Source organism: Jaculus jaculus, chromosome 1 (genome assembly GCF_020740685.1).
Source record: "Jaculus jaculus isolate mJacJac1 chromosome 1, mJacJac1.mat.Y.cur, whole genome shotgun sequence".
Taxonomy (NCBI): domain Eukaryota; kingdom Metazoa; phylum Chordata; class Mammalia; order Rodentia; family Dipodidae; genus Jaculus; species Jaculus jaculus.
Window position 1 is genome coordinate 5,697,400 of NC_059102.1, and position 15,468 is coordinate 5,712,867.

General features: G+C 49.7%; 1 protein-coding gene across 3 annotated transcripts in view; it reads right to left on the reverse strand.

Moving 5' to 3' along the window:
• Ptpre (protein tyrosine phosphatase receptor type E) overlaps positions 1 to 15,468 on the reverse strand; it is a 187,117-nt gene that overhangs the window by 90,888 nt on the left and 80,761 nt on the right. The window lies entirely within an intron of this gene.

Sequence of the window (15,468 nt, forward strand, 5' to 3'; positions counted from 1 at the left end):
ATGCTAGGTTCCCAGCTGATGGAGATTTGGGAATTAATGCCTCCTGTAGGAAGTGTATTGTTGGGGGTGGGCTTATGGGTGTTTAGCCAGTTTTTCCATGCCAGTGTTTGGCACACTCTCCTGTTGCTGTGGTCCACCTTATGTTGGCCAGGGGGTGATGTCCACCCTCTGCTCGTACCATCATTTTCCCTGTCATCATGGAGCTTCACCCTTGAGCCAGTAAACTAAAATAAACCTCTTTTTACCAACAAGCTGCTCTTGGTTGGGTGATTTCTTCCAGCAATGTGAACCTGACTGCAACAAATACCCATAGGCCCACCCTCCAAAATACACTGCCTCCAGAAGGGATTAGTTCCCACATTGCCAACAGCTGGGGACATGGTATTCAGAACACCTAAGCTTTCAGGGGACACCTGAACCAAACCACCACATTAACCAAACAGAAGGATGCATGGCAAACAGGAGCATCCTGCCTTCTTTCACACCCGAGTCCTGGGATGCAGCCTGCACCCAGCCCCTGTGCCCATGTCTCTCCAGTGCCTACGTTATGTTGTGGAGGCAATGATTCATGTGTGGGTGCATGGCAGAGGGTGTGCCCATGTCATGGCATACAGGCGGAGGTCAAAGGACACCCTCTGAGACTGGCCCATTAGCTTCTAGGTACTCCTGACTCCTGTTGCCATGGCTGTGTTGGGAGGACACACATGCATGCTACTTTCACGCATCTTTATGTCAGTTCTGGGGATCCGAACTCTGGTTGTCAGGTTTGCAGGGCAGGTGCTTCTGCCCGCAGAGCTGTCCCAGCAGCCCGGAAGCAAGGATTCTGACAGGGCAGCTCTTGAGGCCTTCTACTTAACACACAGTTGTCGTAATGCACGCGTCTAGCCCTTTAAACTGTGTGTTGAAGCACAGATGAGGTTACATGTTGCCAAGCAACAGCAGCTCCCAACACTGCATGTCCTTCCTTATTCCCTTCCAAATAATTAGACATCATCACTGCTGCCGTCCACACAAGGAATAACACCGGAGACATAGTGTCACCCTGAGATGAAAAGTCAATCTTGCCGATTCCCAACAAGATGGTGTCCATGACATGAATTTTCCCAGAAAAACGAGACTCACACCAAGGCTGGCATCTCACATGGGTGAAGGAGCGAGAGACAGCTTACGGAACTCAAAGAAACCTCCCTCTTCAAGCTCAGGCACTTCTATAAATAGAGGTCAAATCCATTCAGCTCAAGGTGGGCCGGGATAGCTCTTCCGAGTGTGTGCGTGTGTGCACTTAGCATAAACACGGACGGAATGCTAAATGAGGCATGTAGGAATGAGTAGGTTCATGACCACACAATTTTCCTTTGGCACTCAGGAAATTCACAACTGCTGGCTGAGCTTACTTTAGCCATTTGGCTATCCCTTCTAGAAAAATTAATTAAATATTGCAACATCACTAGAGAATAGGTTTCTGCACAGACATTCTCAGTGACCTGCCGTAGATGTTATTGACTAATGAAATCACAGAGGGCCTTGGATACCCCGCATCAGGGTTAGACCTTCGGCTAAGCAAGTACATCAGCTAGATAATGCAGAAATGTTTGGGACACACAGACCCTGAGAGGACTGAAACCTTTAAATGGGGACCCTGGAAGACACCTGATTTGTTTGCTATGGGCAGCCTGGTAAGGGCTGACATGTGTGTTTTTTAAATATTTATTTATTTAAGAGAGTAAAAGAGGCAGAGAGAGAGAGAGAATGGTCACACCAGGGTCTCATGCCACTGCAAACAAACTCCACATGTGTGCACCCTCTTGTGCATCTGGCTTATGTAGGTCCTGGAGAATTGAATGGGGATCCTTTGACTTTGAAGGCAAATGCTTTAACAGCTAAGCCATCTCTCCAGCACCCGACATGGTTTTTGAACGTGGTCCCCAGCCTGCTCAAGTTCTAGCAGGTCCACAGGCTATACCCTCTCCTCTGGAAAGTGGATACTGTGGACGGATGTTATTGACATCTGGAGGAAGAGGTATGGCTACATCCAGTTCAGATGTTAACCGTGAGGACTTGGAAGTTCAGTGGACCCAGGTTCAAGTGCTTGACAGTATAAGCCAGCGGTGTGACCTGAGATGCAGCACAGGAAGGGGTGGCAGTGAGATGCCCCTCCCAGCATGGCTCTCGGCTGGCATGAGAGAAACTGACCAGGTGCGCTTAGACCCACAGTGAGCTTAGCACCCCGGCACTACATTTCTGCATCAAGCCGTGCATTGCACTGTCCATGTCCTGGGGAAATAGATGACTTTGTCACTAAAGAAAATGCAGGAAATGGGAAAAAGATCTCAATGTGCAGATAAATTGTGCTAGACTAAACTCACGAAGGGCTGCGTGAGGGAACTCAGAGGCAGCACCATAGGCCAGGCTGGAATTCGGAAAGAGCCAGACCCCAGAGAGCTAGCTGACCCCAGAGAGCTAGCTGACCCCAGAGAGCTAGCTGGCCGAGTGCTGGAAAGCGCCACATGGACTCCTGGGGGACATGGCCAACAATGGTCTAAGCAAGCAAGGGTAGAAGCTACTCAGAAGCAAGCACCCAGCATGAGGGACACACCAGTGCAATAGTGGCACACAGCCTTGGTGGGTAACCAACAGCTTTCTGATTGTCTGAGAGAGCTGCTCAGTATAAAGGCCCCATGTGGAATTGCAAAACAGGTCAGAATTCTGTGAGATTATGTTCTATAGTGCCAACTTCCCACTAGTCTTTTGCTAAAAGAGGGAGCACATCCATCAGATCTCCCTAAGTTAATAACATTTAACCTGTGATGATTCCCCTCTCTGCTGGAGAATCTCATTTTCTTTTTCAGAAGGTATGAGACCCAAGGAGATAAACCACCCCTCGCATTTCAGCCAAGCCCCAGCTGAAACCACAGAGGAATTTGTGACGAGCAAGAGTGCTGCTTCCATGGTGAGCCTGACAATCAGCACCAGGGTGAAGGAGACAGACCCTGAGGATACTCAACACCTGCCAAAGCAGAGATCCAGAGGCTCCTAAGAGCTCATCACTGAACTAGACTTAAAACTCACCCAAAAGGGCTCAGGGAATTTTGCGGGAAAGGGGATGGAAAGACTGTAAGAGCCACAGGTTAAGACATCATGTCCGGAGGCATTGCCCCCCACCCCCAGTAACTGACTACTGCTCCCACAATGCATTACCCACAACCCATGGGGCATACCAGCAACCCCACTGAGGAGGGTCCCCAGTAGAATGGGGACAGGGACAAGAGAAAGGATGGTACCAACACATGCTGTGTCCATACAAAGCATGTCCGTAATTAATAAAGGAGGAGGAGGAGGGAGAATTAGCACTCTAGACTTGGTTAAGCATGTGTCTGTGTAGAATTCAAGCAGGGAAGCTTCTGGCATTTTCCACTGTCTGTCACTGCAGAACAAATTCCATTCTGAAATCAAGCCTCCCCCACCTCATAGCTCCTTGTTCAGCAGGACGGCAGGATCACCGCCAGCGGCTCCCGGTAGTAGTTAGTGTGGCAGGGAGCCGCCCTGCCCTGTGAGTCCCCTTGGCTCTCGGCCACACCCCAGAAGCTCCTTTGGAAAGACTGCTCCAGTAGGAAGGGCACAAGCCTCCTCCTAGTACAGGGTGGCTTCGGGGTCAAGTTTAGCAAGAAGCCCAGCACACCCTTGTCTCTAGGAAGAGGATGGAGGATTGGGAGAAAACGGTGCAGCCTGGCCTATCAGATCACAAGAAGCCTCCCATCATTCCAAAAAATCAATTAGCCAGGCACGTCTTTAATCCTAGCACTCAGGAAGCAGAGATAGGAGGATCACTGTGAGTTCAAGGTCACCCTGAGACTACATTGTGAATTCCAAGTCAACCTGCGCTAGAGCGAGACCCTACCTCGAAAATCCCCCCCCCAAAAAAAATTAATTACTGGGCTGGGGAAATGGCTTAGCATTTAAGGCACTTGCCTGCAGAACCTCATGACCCAGTTTCAATTCCCAAGTACCCATGTAAGCCAGATATGCAAGATGGCACATGTGTCTAGAGGCCCTGGCATGGCCATTCTCTCTTGGTATCTCTTTCTTCCTCTTAAATAGATAAAAATGATTTAAAAATTAATTATTGAGACCTGGTATGGTGGTGTACATCTCTAATCCCAGCACTTGTGAGGCAGAGGTAGGAGGACTGCTATGAGTTTGGGGCCACCCTGAGATTACATGTTTGAATTCTAGGTCACCCTGGGGTAGAGCAAGACCCCACCTTGAAAAAAACCCAAAAAAGATAATTATTGATTTTTTGTTTTGGCATATGTTTAAGTGGTGGTGCACGTATCTGTGAATGTGGAGGCCAGAGACTGATGTCAGTATCTTCCTCCTTTTTGTTTTTTTGGTTTTTCGAGGTAGGTCTCACTCTATCCCAGGCTGACCTGGAATTCACTATGTAGTCTCAGGGTGGCCTTGAACTCACAGCAATCCTCCTACCTCTGCCTCCCCAATGCTGGGATTAAAGGCATGCGCCACCATGCCCGGCTTTCAATTTTTCTATTCTTTGTTTTGCTGAGGCAGAGTCCCTTACTTGAGCCCAGTGCCTCCCATCCAGCTACTCCAGATGGCCAGCTTGGCTCTGGGAACTCTCATATCTGCCTTTCTAGTGCTGGTATTACAAGTGGCCACCTATGCCAACCCAGCATTTATGTGGGCACTAGGGATTCAAACTATGGTCTTCATGATTGTGTGGCAAACACTGTCTCCATGGAGGCATCTCCAGAGCCTTCCTGTCACCAATGGGTAGGTGGTCTGTGGCCATAATAAGCATTTGTGCCTTTCACTTTGCTGTCCAATTCAGAATCTACTCTCCTCTCACCTCTGAGAGGAATCATGTGCGGGTCTGCTGAATGTTGGAGCCCTGCTGCCTGTCTGCAGGGCAGACATCTCCCTTGCCAATGCTTAGCCCTTAGCTGACGGAAAGATCATCACCCCACTAGTGCCAAAGGCAGGCCCACTCTTCCTGGAGCTCGGTGCTAGGGTCTCCTCTTTAAACATGGCTTCAAGGTCCTCCATGCACACGTGGTCCTCCCACACCCACAGACTGTCCACTTCTGGGCTCCCATTAGCAAACCTCACTCCCTGTCCCCTGTCTGGAGCCTGGACCCAGGCATGGGAGGGAGGAAGCTGAACGGCTCTTTCCTCCTGCCAAGTCCAAGGCCTGAGACAGCCTCCATGCCCGAGGGAGTGTGATGTTAAAGAGAAGCAAAACAAAGCAAAGCAAATGGGCTCAGACAGGTCTGGAGGGAAGACAACGGAGAAAAGAAAGAGCATTCTCCTGGCTCTCAGAACAAGCCGCCTGCGCTCGGTGTGCCTGGCTGTGTCCCGGTGGCAGCCGCTCGGGGCTGCGTGGAGAACACCCTCCCTCCACCTCGGTCCACGCGGTCATTCACTTGTTCACGGAATGTTTCAAGTTTCTCAGATCCACAAGGTGCTGAGCAAGGCTTGGGGACTGAGCGACAACGGGCTCACTGGCCAGTGCACGGCACACATGTCAGGTGTGAGAGGGAACTGTCCTCTGACCCTCTGGATTTGTGATCCAGCCCAGCATGACTTCCAGTGACGGGTCACGCATTACAGAAACTATGGGTTGAATAGGAAACAGGAAGCAGGAAACAAGGCATCTTCGTCAGCTGGGCCGACTTTCTTGTTGCTGGGACAAAACATCCAATCAGCAGCGGCTTATGGGAGGAAAGGGTGTATTTTGGCTCACAGTTTGGAAGGAAAGCTTCACATCATGGTGGGAACAGCATGCAGAGCAGGCCGCCAGAAGGACACAGTCTGAGAGTGAGCTGCTCTCAACACCCGCTGGGCTGGGCTGAGAAACCTCGAGGCCCGCCCCCCAGTGACACCTTTGGGTGGCTGTGTTGATCGTTTGCAAGGACACCCATGCTTTTAGGCACCACCTTACAAAATCTGATGCCGGGGTCTCAAGGTGTTCTGATATCCATCAGGTCCCTGCAAAGTCTGAAGGTCCAGGTTTAATTCCCCATTGCCAATGTAAAGCCAGACACACAAAGTGGCGCATGTATCTGGAGTCTGTCTGCAGCAGCAAGAAACCCTAGTGTACCCATGCTCCTCTCTTTTCCTCCACCTCTCCCTCTCCCACATAAATAAAAAAAATGAAAACCCCATGAAATTATTTACACAGCAGAACATGGAATTTAGGATAACCCAGATCTGTGTTCTCAGGCCATGGTCACTCATCTTTGGCTCCAGAGTAAGCTTTCATTCTCTTTGAGGTAAGAACTGTATTTTTACTGTTAACAAGAGTTTCTCTGTAAGTCTGAGGCATCCTATGCCTTAGTGCATGCTGAAGGAGAATACTGGGGTGACAACAGGGTAAAAGAGGGGTCCAAAGACGAGACACACAGATCTAATGGCTCAGAAAACCTCTGGTGCTGTTTGTGGACCTGATTCCAGCAGGCCGCTGAGAGGCCACTTGAGTTCACAGTGGACAGCAGGAAGCCCTATAGACATGGGGAGAATGGACAGTGCTATGGGGAAATAGCACATGGCTTCCCAAAAGATGTAGGTTTATATTAACTGCCTGTGGTGGTTTGATTCAGGTGTCCCCCATAAACTCAGGTGTTTTGGATGCTAGGTTCCCAGCTGATGGAGATTTGGGTACTAATGCCTCCTGGAGGCAGTGTATTGTTAGGGGCGGGCGTATGGGTGTTATAGCCAGTTTTCCCCTTGCCAGTGTTTGGCACACTCTCCTGATGCTATGGTCCATCTGATGTTACCCAGGGGATGATGTCCACCCTCTCCTCATGCTATTGTTTTTCCCTGCCATCATGGAGCTTCCTCTTGAGTCTATAAGCCAAAATAAACTTTTTTTCCCCACAAGCTGCTCTTGGTCAAGTGATTGCTGACAGCAATAAGAACCTGACGACAACACTTCCCTAAAAAATTTTATAAATTATGCAACTTTGGAAAACATGATGAAAAACAAATTTTTGAATGTTTTCTAGACATTCTCCTCTTTGGAGAACATCATAGCCACGTGATTACCACTTCCTGAGAGCTTGAGGCAGGTTAAATGCCATCCCTTAAGGGATATTACCACATCCCTTTGTCTCCTCTGCTGAGTACCACATTACTCAGTTGATATCAAAAAATAACGTTTTAAAGGAAACATGCCTTAATTCACAGCTCAGCAAGAGGAAAACACATAGCCATGGGCAGTGAATCACTCATTAAAAATTAAATCAATCCGCCCACAACAGGAAACAGCATAATAGAATGTCAGTGCTGGCTTCAAGTTGGAAATTATCCAACCTACGTTTGGGAACCAGTGATTCCTCCTGACACGATGATGCGTGTTCAAGGCCCCGAGGTTATCCTCAGAGATCACATTTTACAGTCCAATTTTGGCCAAACTCCCCAGAGAAGAACAGGACAGGACACTACTGGAGTGTCCATGGTCTCTAAGATAATTTGGCTCTTGAAGTGAAACACACCTGAAAGTAAAATAAATCATCCCATGGCTCCCAGACCACGTGCCAGAACGGCTCTCAGGACAGAGGGAACGTTTTTTGCGGTGCTAGGGCTCGAACCCAAGGCCTCACATGCACTTGCTTTTCCACTGAGCCACATCCTGTCCCAACCTCTGTTCTATGAGCAAGTGTGGCCGAGCTTTATAGTCAAGCCCATGAATACCCCGTGTTTGTCTTTACTTCCAGTTTGTGAGCAACATGCTGGAAAGAAAAATGACTGTTTTTCAAGTAAAATTTTTCCATTAACAAAACCTTACTTCTTTGGCAGACAGTGAGAGGTTGGGGAGAGGGAAGGGCAGGGACGGCATAATGGTGTCTTGTGCAAGCAGACAGTACCAGCAAGTGTGTGACGAGACATAAAACCTGCTCTGGGCTGGAGAGATGGCTTAGCGGTTGAGTGCTTGCCTGTGAAGCCTAAGGACCCCGGTTCAAGGCTTGATTCGCCAGGACCCTCGTTAGCCAGATGCACAAGGGGACGCATGTGTCTGGAGTTCGTTTGCAGTGGCTGGAGGCCCTGGTGTGCCCATTCTCTATCTCTCTGTTGCTCTCAAATAAATGAAAATAAACAAACAAAAAAGCCAAAACCAACAACAACAAAACCAAAAATCTGGCTCTGGAAGGGGACGGGCATTTGGGCCACAATCACAGTTTATACACGTCAGTCACTGTCTTCTGTGACCTCTGTCATCAACGCAAATCCAGATACCACAAGCTTTATTTTAAAAACCAGCATTCAAAAGCCAGGCACGGTAGTAGCTTACACCTATGATCCCAGCACTCAGGAGGCTGAGGTAGGAGGATTACTGGGAGTTTAAGGGCAACCTAGACTACACAGTGAGTCCCAGGTCAATGGGGGCTACAGTGAGACTCTGCAATACAAACAAACAACACCGCACCCAGGGGCTGGAGAGATGGCTCAGCATTAAAGTTGCTTGCTTGACAAACCTGCCAACCTGAGTTAGATTCTCCTTGGCATCCAGGTAAAGCCTGATGCAGAGTGGCAGATGTGTCTAGGACAACGGGAGGTGGATCCAGGAGAATGAAAAGCCTTGAGACTGACGGGTGTTCACTGGCAGCAGCAAAAGACCCTTCTCCGGGGAGATGCACCGAGGAGACTCAGGACCCATCAAACAGAAAACAGAGGCTGCCGGGGCTCAACACTCAAAGGAGACTTATCACACGCCCTTCGAGGCTGAGGGAACGCTGCGGAAGAGGAGGCAGAAAGAATGTAAAAGCCACAGGGTGGGAACGTGTACTCGGGGGCCTTGCCCCTCCACAAAGGCTGACCCCATGGTGCTTATGGATGGTCCCACGGAGAAGAACACTGTGGACCGGAAGAGGGTTCACAGGAGTTTAACCCAGTGGTAAGATGACCAGTGTGCAAGATGCCCAGGCAATGAAGCTCTCAGTGACAACCAAAAGACCTGGGCTCAAAGCAGATGGGAAAAGAACATAGATCCTTCATTGTCCTCTGACTTCCAGATACACACACACATGTACACACACATGCACACACATGCACATGCACACACACATGCAAGATATAGAAAGGTGTGGCTCAGGGTGGAGATATGACAACTGAAAGTACTTTGGCTTTGTAGAATGAAACTACATCTACCCAAAGCGACCCTGGGCTCCTGAGCACAGCACATGCATGCTGGCCAGAGAAAGCCTTCATACATTAGCCTTATAGGCCAGATTTTCCTAAAAACAAAACTGGCATCTGCCCCTTGGTTTGTACAATGCAGAGCCTGCAGGGGACACCTGATAACCATCCAGTAAGGCAGTGGGCCAGCTCAGGGCTGTGAAGGAAGTAACCTGGCAAGATTAGAAACCGAACTTGGTCAGAAGATAACACGGCTAACGGGCTAGGAACACTGCCCAAGGTCAACTCCATGAGCATAACATTGTCCAGAAACTTAATAATTCACCCTCCGCCATGGGGCTTTTATTTGTCAATGCTCTCTATGTCGTGCATAACTATAAAATAACAGTTTTCAGAATAGAAAATTTTCCTTTTGGCAAGTCTGACCCTCACTCTGGCAGGCCGTTACGGAAGCTGGCTGGGGCGATTTCTCTCTGCATACGCATGTGTGTGCAGATGCACATCCCACGTGTAGCACGCGGAAGCCACAGGACACTGCGCGTCCTCCCCTCTTGCCCTTCTGCTTCGTTGCCTGAAATCAGAGTCTCTCGCTAAACCTAGAGCTGCTGGTTTCTGGCTGCCTGGCCAGCAAGCCTCCATGATTCTCTGATCTCCCACCAGCCTGGTCCACTTTCTCATCTTTAAGGCAGAGGTGACCCGGCATGCCCAGGTTGTTCTGGAGCATGAATGGGGCTCAAATGAGATCATACATGTCAGTGTGTGTTGTAAACTGTACATGTAAACACATGTACATATGCATGCGTCTCATTGTAAAAGCAATTTGTACTTGAAGCATGGGACATTTATCTGGCACAACAGGAACTAGATGAACCCTTGTTTCCCAAGAATCATTTCCATCAACCTGATGCACTGAAAAGCCCAGCTTCAGCAGCCACGTGGGAACAGGGCAGCTTTAACAGGCGTGCCCGCTCAGACGTGAAACCTACGCCAGCTCTGCCTTTTGTTTTGCATGTGTGTGTTCATTCGTGTGTGGCACACATGGGCATGCAGGTGCATGTGGAGGCTGAGGACGTCAGGTATTGGCCGTGGGTGCTTTCTACCTCAGTGTGAGACAGGATCCCTCGTGGAACATAGGGCTCTCAGCCAGCCCTAGGGAGTCTCCTGCCTCCTCCTCCCCAGTAATGGGATCCCAGGCACATGCCACCACACCCAGCTTTTGCATTGATGCTTGGATCCGAACTCACTGCTTTACATCTGAGTGGCAAACCCTTTACCCATGGAATCATTTCCCCAGTCTCATCCAGACCTTCCTTCTCTCTCTCTCTCTCTCTCTCTCTCTCTCTCTCTCTCTATCTCTCTCTCTCTCCCCCTTTCTGGTTGATACAGGGTCTCACTGTTGCCACGAATGGTCTGGAATTCACTATGTAGCCCTGCTGGCCTTGAACTAACAGCACTCCTCCTGCCTCAGCCTCCCAAGCTCTGGGATTATAGGTGTGTGTCTTCACACCTAGCTCGTCTGCACCCTTTCTGATGGCAGATCAGTCCTGGTGGAGTTGGCTGGGATTCATTCAATAGCCCAATACCACCCCCATGTTTAAAAAGTTGTTTGGATTCCATGAGCCCTCGTCACAAAATGACACCAACCTGAGTTTCCCTTTGCTTCTCACTTCTGTCCCACAAGCATAATAGAACCACCATTCAGAGAACCCATTACATGTCACCTCAATGTTCCATAGTCCCACAGGGACCCTTTCTCCTAACGTGTGTGTGTGTGTGTGTGTGTGTGTGTGTGTGTGTGTGTGTGATTTTTTGAGGTAGGGTCTTACTCTAGCCCAGGCTGACCTGGAATTCACTATGTAGTCTCAGGGTGGCCTCAAAATCATGGCGATCTTCCTACCTCTGCTTCCCGAGTGTTGGCATTAAAGGCATGTGCCACCATGCCCGGCTCTCCCAACATTTTAAATTCCTTATAGTACCCCCACAAGAACGAGTTCTAAATTGTCGCTTCGCATTGGCAAGTTGTGAAATGATGCCATCCAATATCCCGTCACTTGAAGTCCTGACTGGTATGGGACACCCACAGGCGATAAAGACACCTTTGAGATTGCGTTCCTTCCTCAGGCCCTGTACCCACATTTGACACCTGACTTTGCCCCCAATTCACTAGTTAGTTCAGCAGGTCTGAGAAATCTCCCTGTAACTCACATCCCTAAAAGGACTTAAAAATTGCTTGTCTTCCTTCTCACATCATAAGTGATGCCACCCCCAAGCACGGGTATGTCTGCTGCTGCCAATACCACCTGCTTCCACACTGTTGGCTGCTATGACTGGAAAACCGTACAGGACACCCAAGACAGGCATCCAAATGACCTGGCCCCCGTCCTGCTCCAAGTACCTCATACTTTCGCTGGGAAACTGTTTTTTTTTGGGGGGGGGTTCAAGGTAGGGTCTTGCTTCTACCAAGGCTGACCTGGAATTCACTATGTCATGTCACGGTGGCCTTGAACTCACAGCGATCCTCCTACCTGGAATAGAAGGTGTGAGTCATCACGCCTGGTTTAAAATGTTTAAAAAAATTTTAAGGCCAAGCGTGGTGGCACTTGTCTTTCATCCCAGCACTCGGGAGGCAGAGGTAGAAGGATTGCCATGAGTTCAATGCCAACCTGAGAATACACAAGAATTCCAGGTCAGCCTGGGCTAAAGTGAGACCCAACCTCAAAACACCAAAATAAATAAATAATAAATAAAATGTTATTCATTCATTTGAGAGAGAGAAAGGGAGAAAAAGGATAAGCCTCCTGCCACTGCGTATGAAACGCAGGCACATGCACCACTTTGCATGTCTGGCTTTAGGTGAGGACCAGGGAATCCAACCTGGAGCACCTTTAACCCCGAGCCCTCTCTCCAGCTCCCCATGAGTTTTGATTAAATTGCCACTTTACAAACCCAGTGGTGGAGGATGATCAAGAGGGTGTTTTTCATAATAAAAGTCGGAAATTCCCGGCCAATAATAGGTGGACGTTGCCTGGTCACCCAGCCAGGCTAGGACCTCTGCCATCCCTGGGGTTTCCCTGGGAAGAGGAACTCCGCCTTTGATGCAGGCAGTGTGACAGCCCTTCAGGCCCAAAGAAACAGCTCCTCTCTTGCCAGGTCCTGGGCACTGCAGGAGGATTAGCCACGGCTGGCTTCCCAAGACAAATCCAGATTTCCATCGCAGAGCTGGATGAAGTTAACTGAGGTGCTCGCCAATTCTCACTTAGGGGAGGCCTCCATAATCCTGCTAATCTAATTCTGGGGACTTTAGAAATTATATGCAAGACAAGCATGACGCCAATCCGAAACAACCCACAGGCTCCCCTCAGGGACCCTCTTTACCTCTAGTTCAAGAGCGAGGGCACGTGGGAGCCAGCCTGGCTTTGGAGAGCCCATGTTTGCCTGTCAGATGAACGCAGACACGGAGAAGAATCCCAGCTCTGAGCGAGTCTGCCGCTGGTGCAGAGGTGGGACCGGGGTCTATATGGGAGATGGGAGTTCCTCTTTCCTCCACGTGGAAAGGGTGACTGGCAGGACGGCCTGCCTTGCGCTGTGACCACGGTTACCTACTAGCCTCTTCTGGGAGGCACTTCTAGGAAATGGTGGAACCTCCCCGGGGATGGGAATGGAAGCTCATGAGTCACGCTCCGTTCCCAGAGCGCTCCCCCTCCAACAAGTTTCCTGAGGGGGAAGGAACTTGTCAGTGTTGTGGTGGATGCCATGGGATCCAGAATGCTCCCAGACACTGGGAGGCCTGGAGCCACCTTCCCTTCCCACTCCCCACCATTGCCAAGGCCAGCACGCAGCTCCCGTTCTGCTGACCTCTGTCACCTAGCTGCTGCAGCCACACCTCAGCTCAGTGCAGCCATGTCACCAGCTCCGGACAAAGAACAGGCCCAGCAACTTAAACTGTAAAATGACCGAGTATTTTCCTTCTGTAGCAACCATTTACACCGGCATAGGACAGAACAACAGGCAGGAGAGAAGACTCAATTGTGTGGAAAAGCCTACTGGAGAGGAGGCATCAGAGAGGGGCCTGTCCCAAATGAGTGTGGGAATGAGCACCCCAGGAACGGCCCAGCGGGTAAGCACTCTTGCTGTGCAAACACGAGAGCCTGGGGTCCATCCCTAACACCCATGCAAAAATTAAAGCTCCAGGTGTGGCTCCGTATCCCTGTAACTCCAGCCCTGAGTGGGGTGGAGACAGGAGAATCACTGGCCTGACCAAAAAAGGGAAGCTCCAGGTTCAGTGAGAGACTTCATCCCCGGGAGGCACAGAGAGCCAGAGCTGGGAGCTCTCCTTGACTTAACAGCCAGTTCCTAGTGCTGGAAGTCAGGAATCATCTTCCTTCTCAGAGCTCTAGGGGGAGCCTCAGACGTTTGCCAGTGGGAACACAGAGGGTCAGAGGAGGCGTGGCGGCGCACACCTGAAATCCCAGCCCTGGGGAGGCGGAGGTCGGGGACCACTGACACCGCAGCACGCCTGAGCTACAGAGCGAGTTCCAAGTCAGCCTGGGCGAAAGGGGAGCCTGCCTCCAAAAGAAAACAAAACAACAACAACAAGAAAAAAAAAAAAAAACGAATGATGAACGAACACATGAATAAATAAAGAAATTGCAGTAGGCTATATGACCACTTGGGAGTCTACTCTGAAGTCCAGTGGGCAGACTCCCAGTGGGGACAGCGTAAGTTATCACAAGTGGATGGCCCATCCTCTCAAATACCCACTCCTCGTGTTAAAGAGAAGGATTACTGAGGTCAGGCACATTTAACCCTAATGGTAAACTGAAGCAGAGGCGAAGCTGGGGCCAGGAAGACAGGAGGTGCTGAGGGGAGCCGCTTAGCCACCACGGACCCGTGCTGGAAACACAGACTTCCAGAGAGACAGGGCTGAGGGCTAAGGAGTCAGGCGAGCACCTGCTACAGAAGCCCTGGGCTGGAGAGCTGCTGACTCACTGAGGGCACTGGCACTGGCCAAGGGGCTGGGGACTCTGGGCCACACTGAGCAGAGAGCAGAGAGGCACAATGGTCACACGTGTGTCACAAACCAGAGTCTGCGTTCTGTATTCAGGAAGAAGATGAATCTGGGCCTGACCCTGGAACACTTCATCCCAGCACAGTGGGCACATGGAAAGAAATAACCAGATATATTCTTAAATTTTTTAAATTATTGATTTGAGAGAGAGAGAATGGGCACGCCAGGGCTTCCTGCCACTGCAAATGAACTCCAAATGCATTCATCAATTTGTGCACCTGGCTTTATGTGGGTATTGGGGATTTGAACCAATGCCTGCAGGGTTTACAAGCAACTACTTTATCGACTGAGTCATCTCCCCAGCCCCATCCACGGCTCTTTGATGAGGATTATCTTTAACATGTGCTCACACCAACATAAAGCCAACACTCTGACTTAGGAGTCCAAGACTACAAGCAATTGAGTGACCACTAGCTTAACTGAATTGTTATCTATGAAAATTATTCCAGTGACAGTCCTCTTCTTTATCCTATGTGAACATTTACCCAAGTGCAGTACACATTCAGAAGCGATGACCTCCAAAAGGCAACAGAAAACACAGATGATAAAATTCATTAACCAAGTAGCAAATGAAGGCTGCCTTCTCCCTAGTCTGATACATTATTGATCATCTGTAAAAGACCTCATCAAAATAGGAAGAAATAGCCAGGAAACTAACACACCTTTGAGGCCACCATAAACGTTCATGCCCTTGTCTAAAGGAGGGCAACCAGGCAAAGGAACCAATCTATTGACCTTAAAATAATTATGGAATACTGTAAAGGTTTCTTTTGTCTGTTTGTTTGTTTGTTGTTGTTTTTGTTTGAGTCACAGGCTAGCCTTGAACTCCTGATCCCCCAGTCTCCACCTCCCAAGTGCTGGGGTTACAGGTATGTGCCATCACACAGGGCTAGCAAAGGTGTTTCAAAGGAGGTTGTGCATTTAGGAACCAGCACATGCTAGCAGCCTGCCTCACGAGGGTCACCAGGGCACAGCACACAGCAGCATTGCTGGGCTGTCTATTCCCACACTGCAGCCACTCAAGAAATCTACATGCCCTGCTCTGTTTCCTTTAGGAAACTCAACAAGATGAAGTAGACTAAAAAGACTATGAAGCTGAGGGTGGTGGTGCAGGTTGGAAATCCCAGCACTCAAGAGACTGAGGCAGAAGGATCAGGAGTTTGAAGGCTGGCAGGGGCAACACAGTCAGACCCTGTGTCAAAAAGCAAAAAGTCGCCAGTCGTGGTGGCGCACGCCTTCAATCCCAGCAC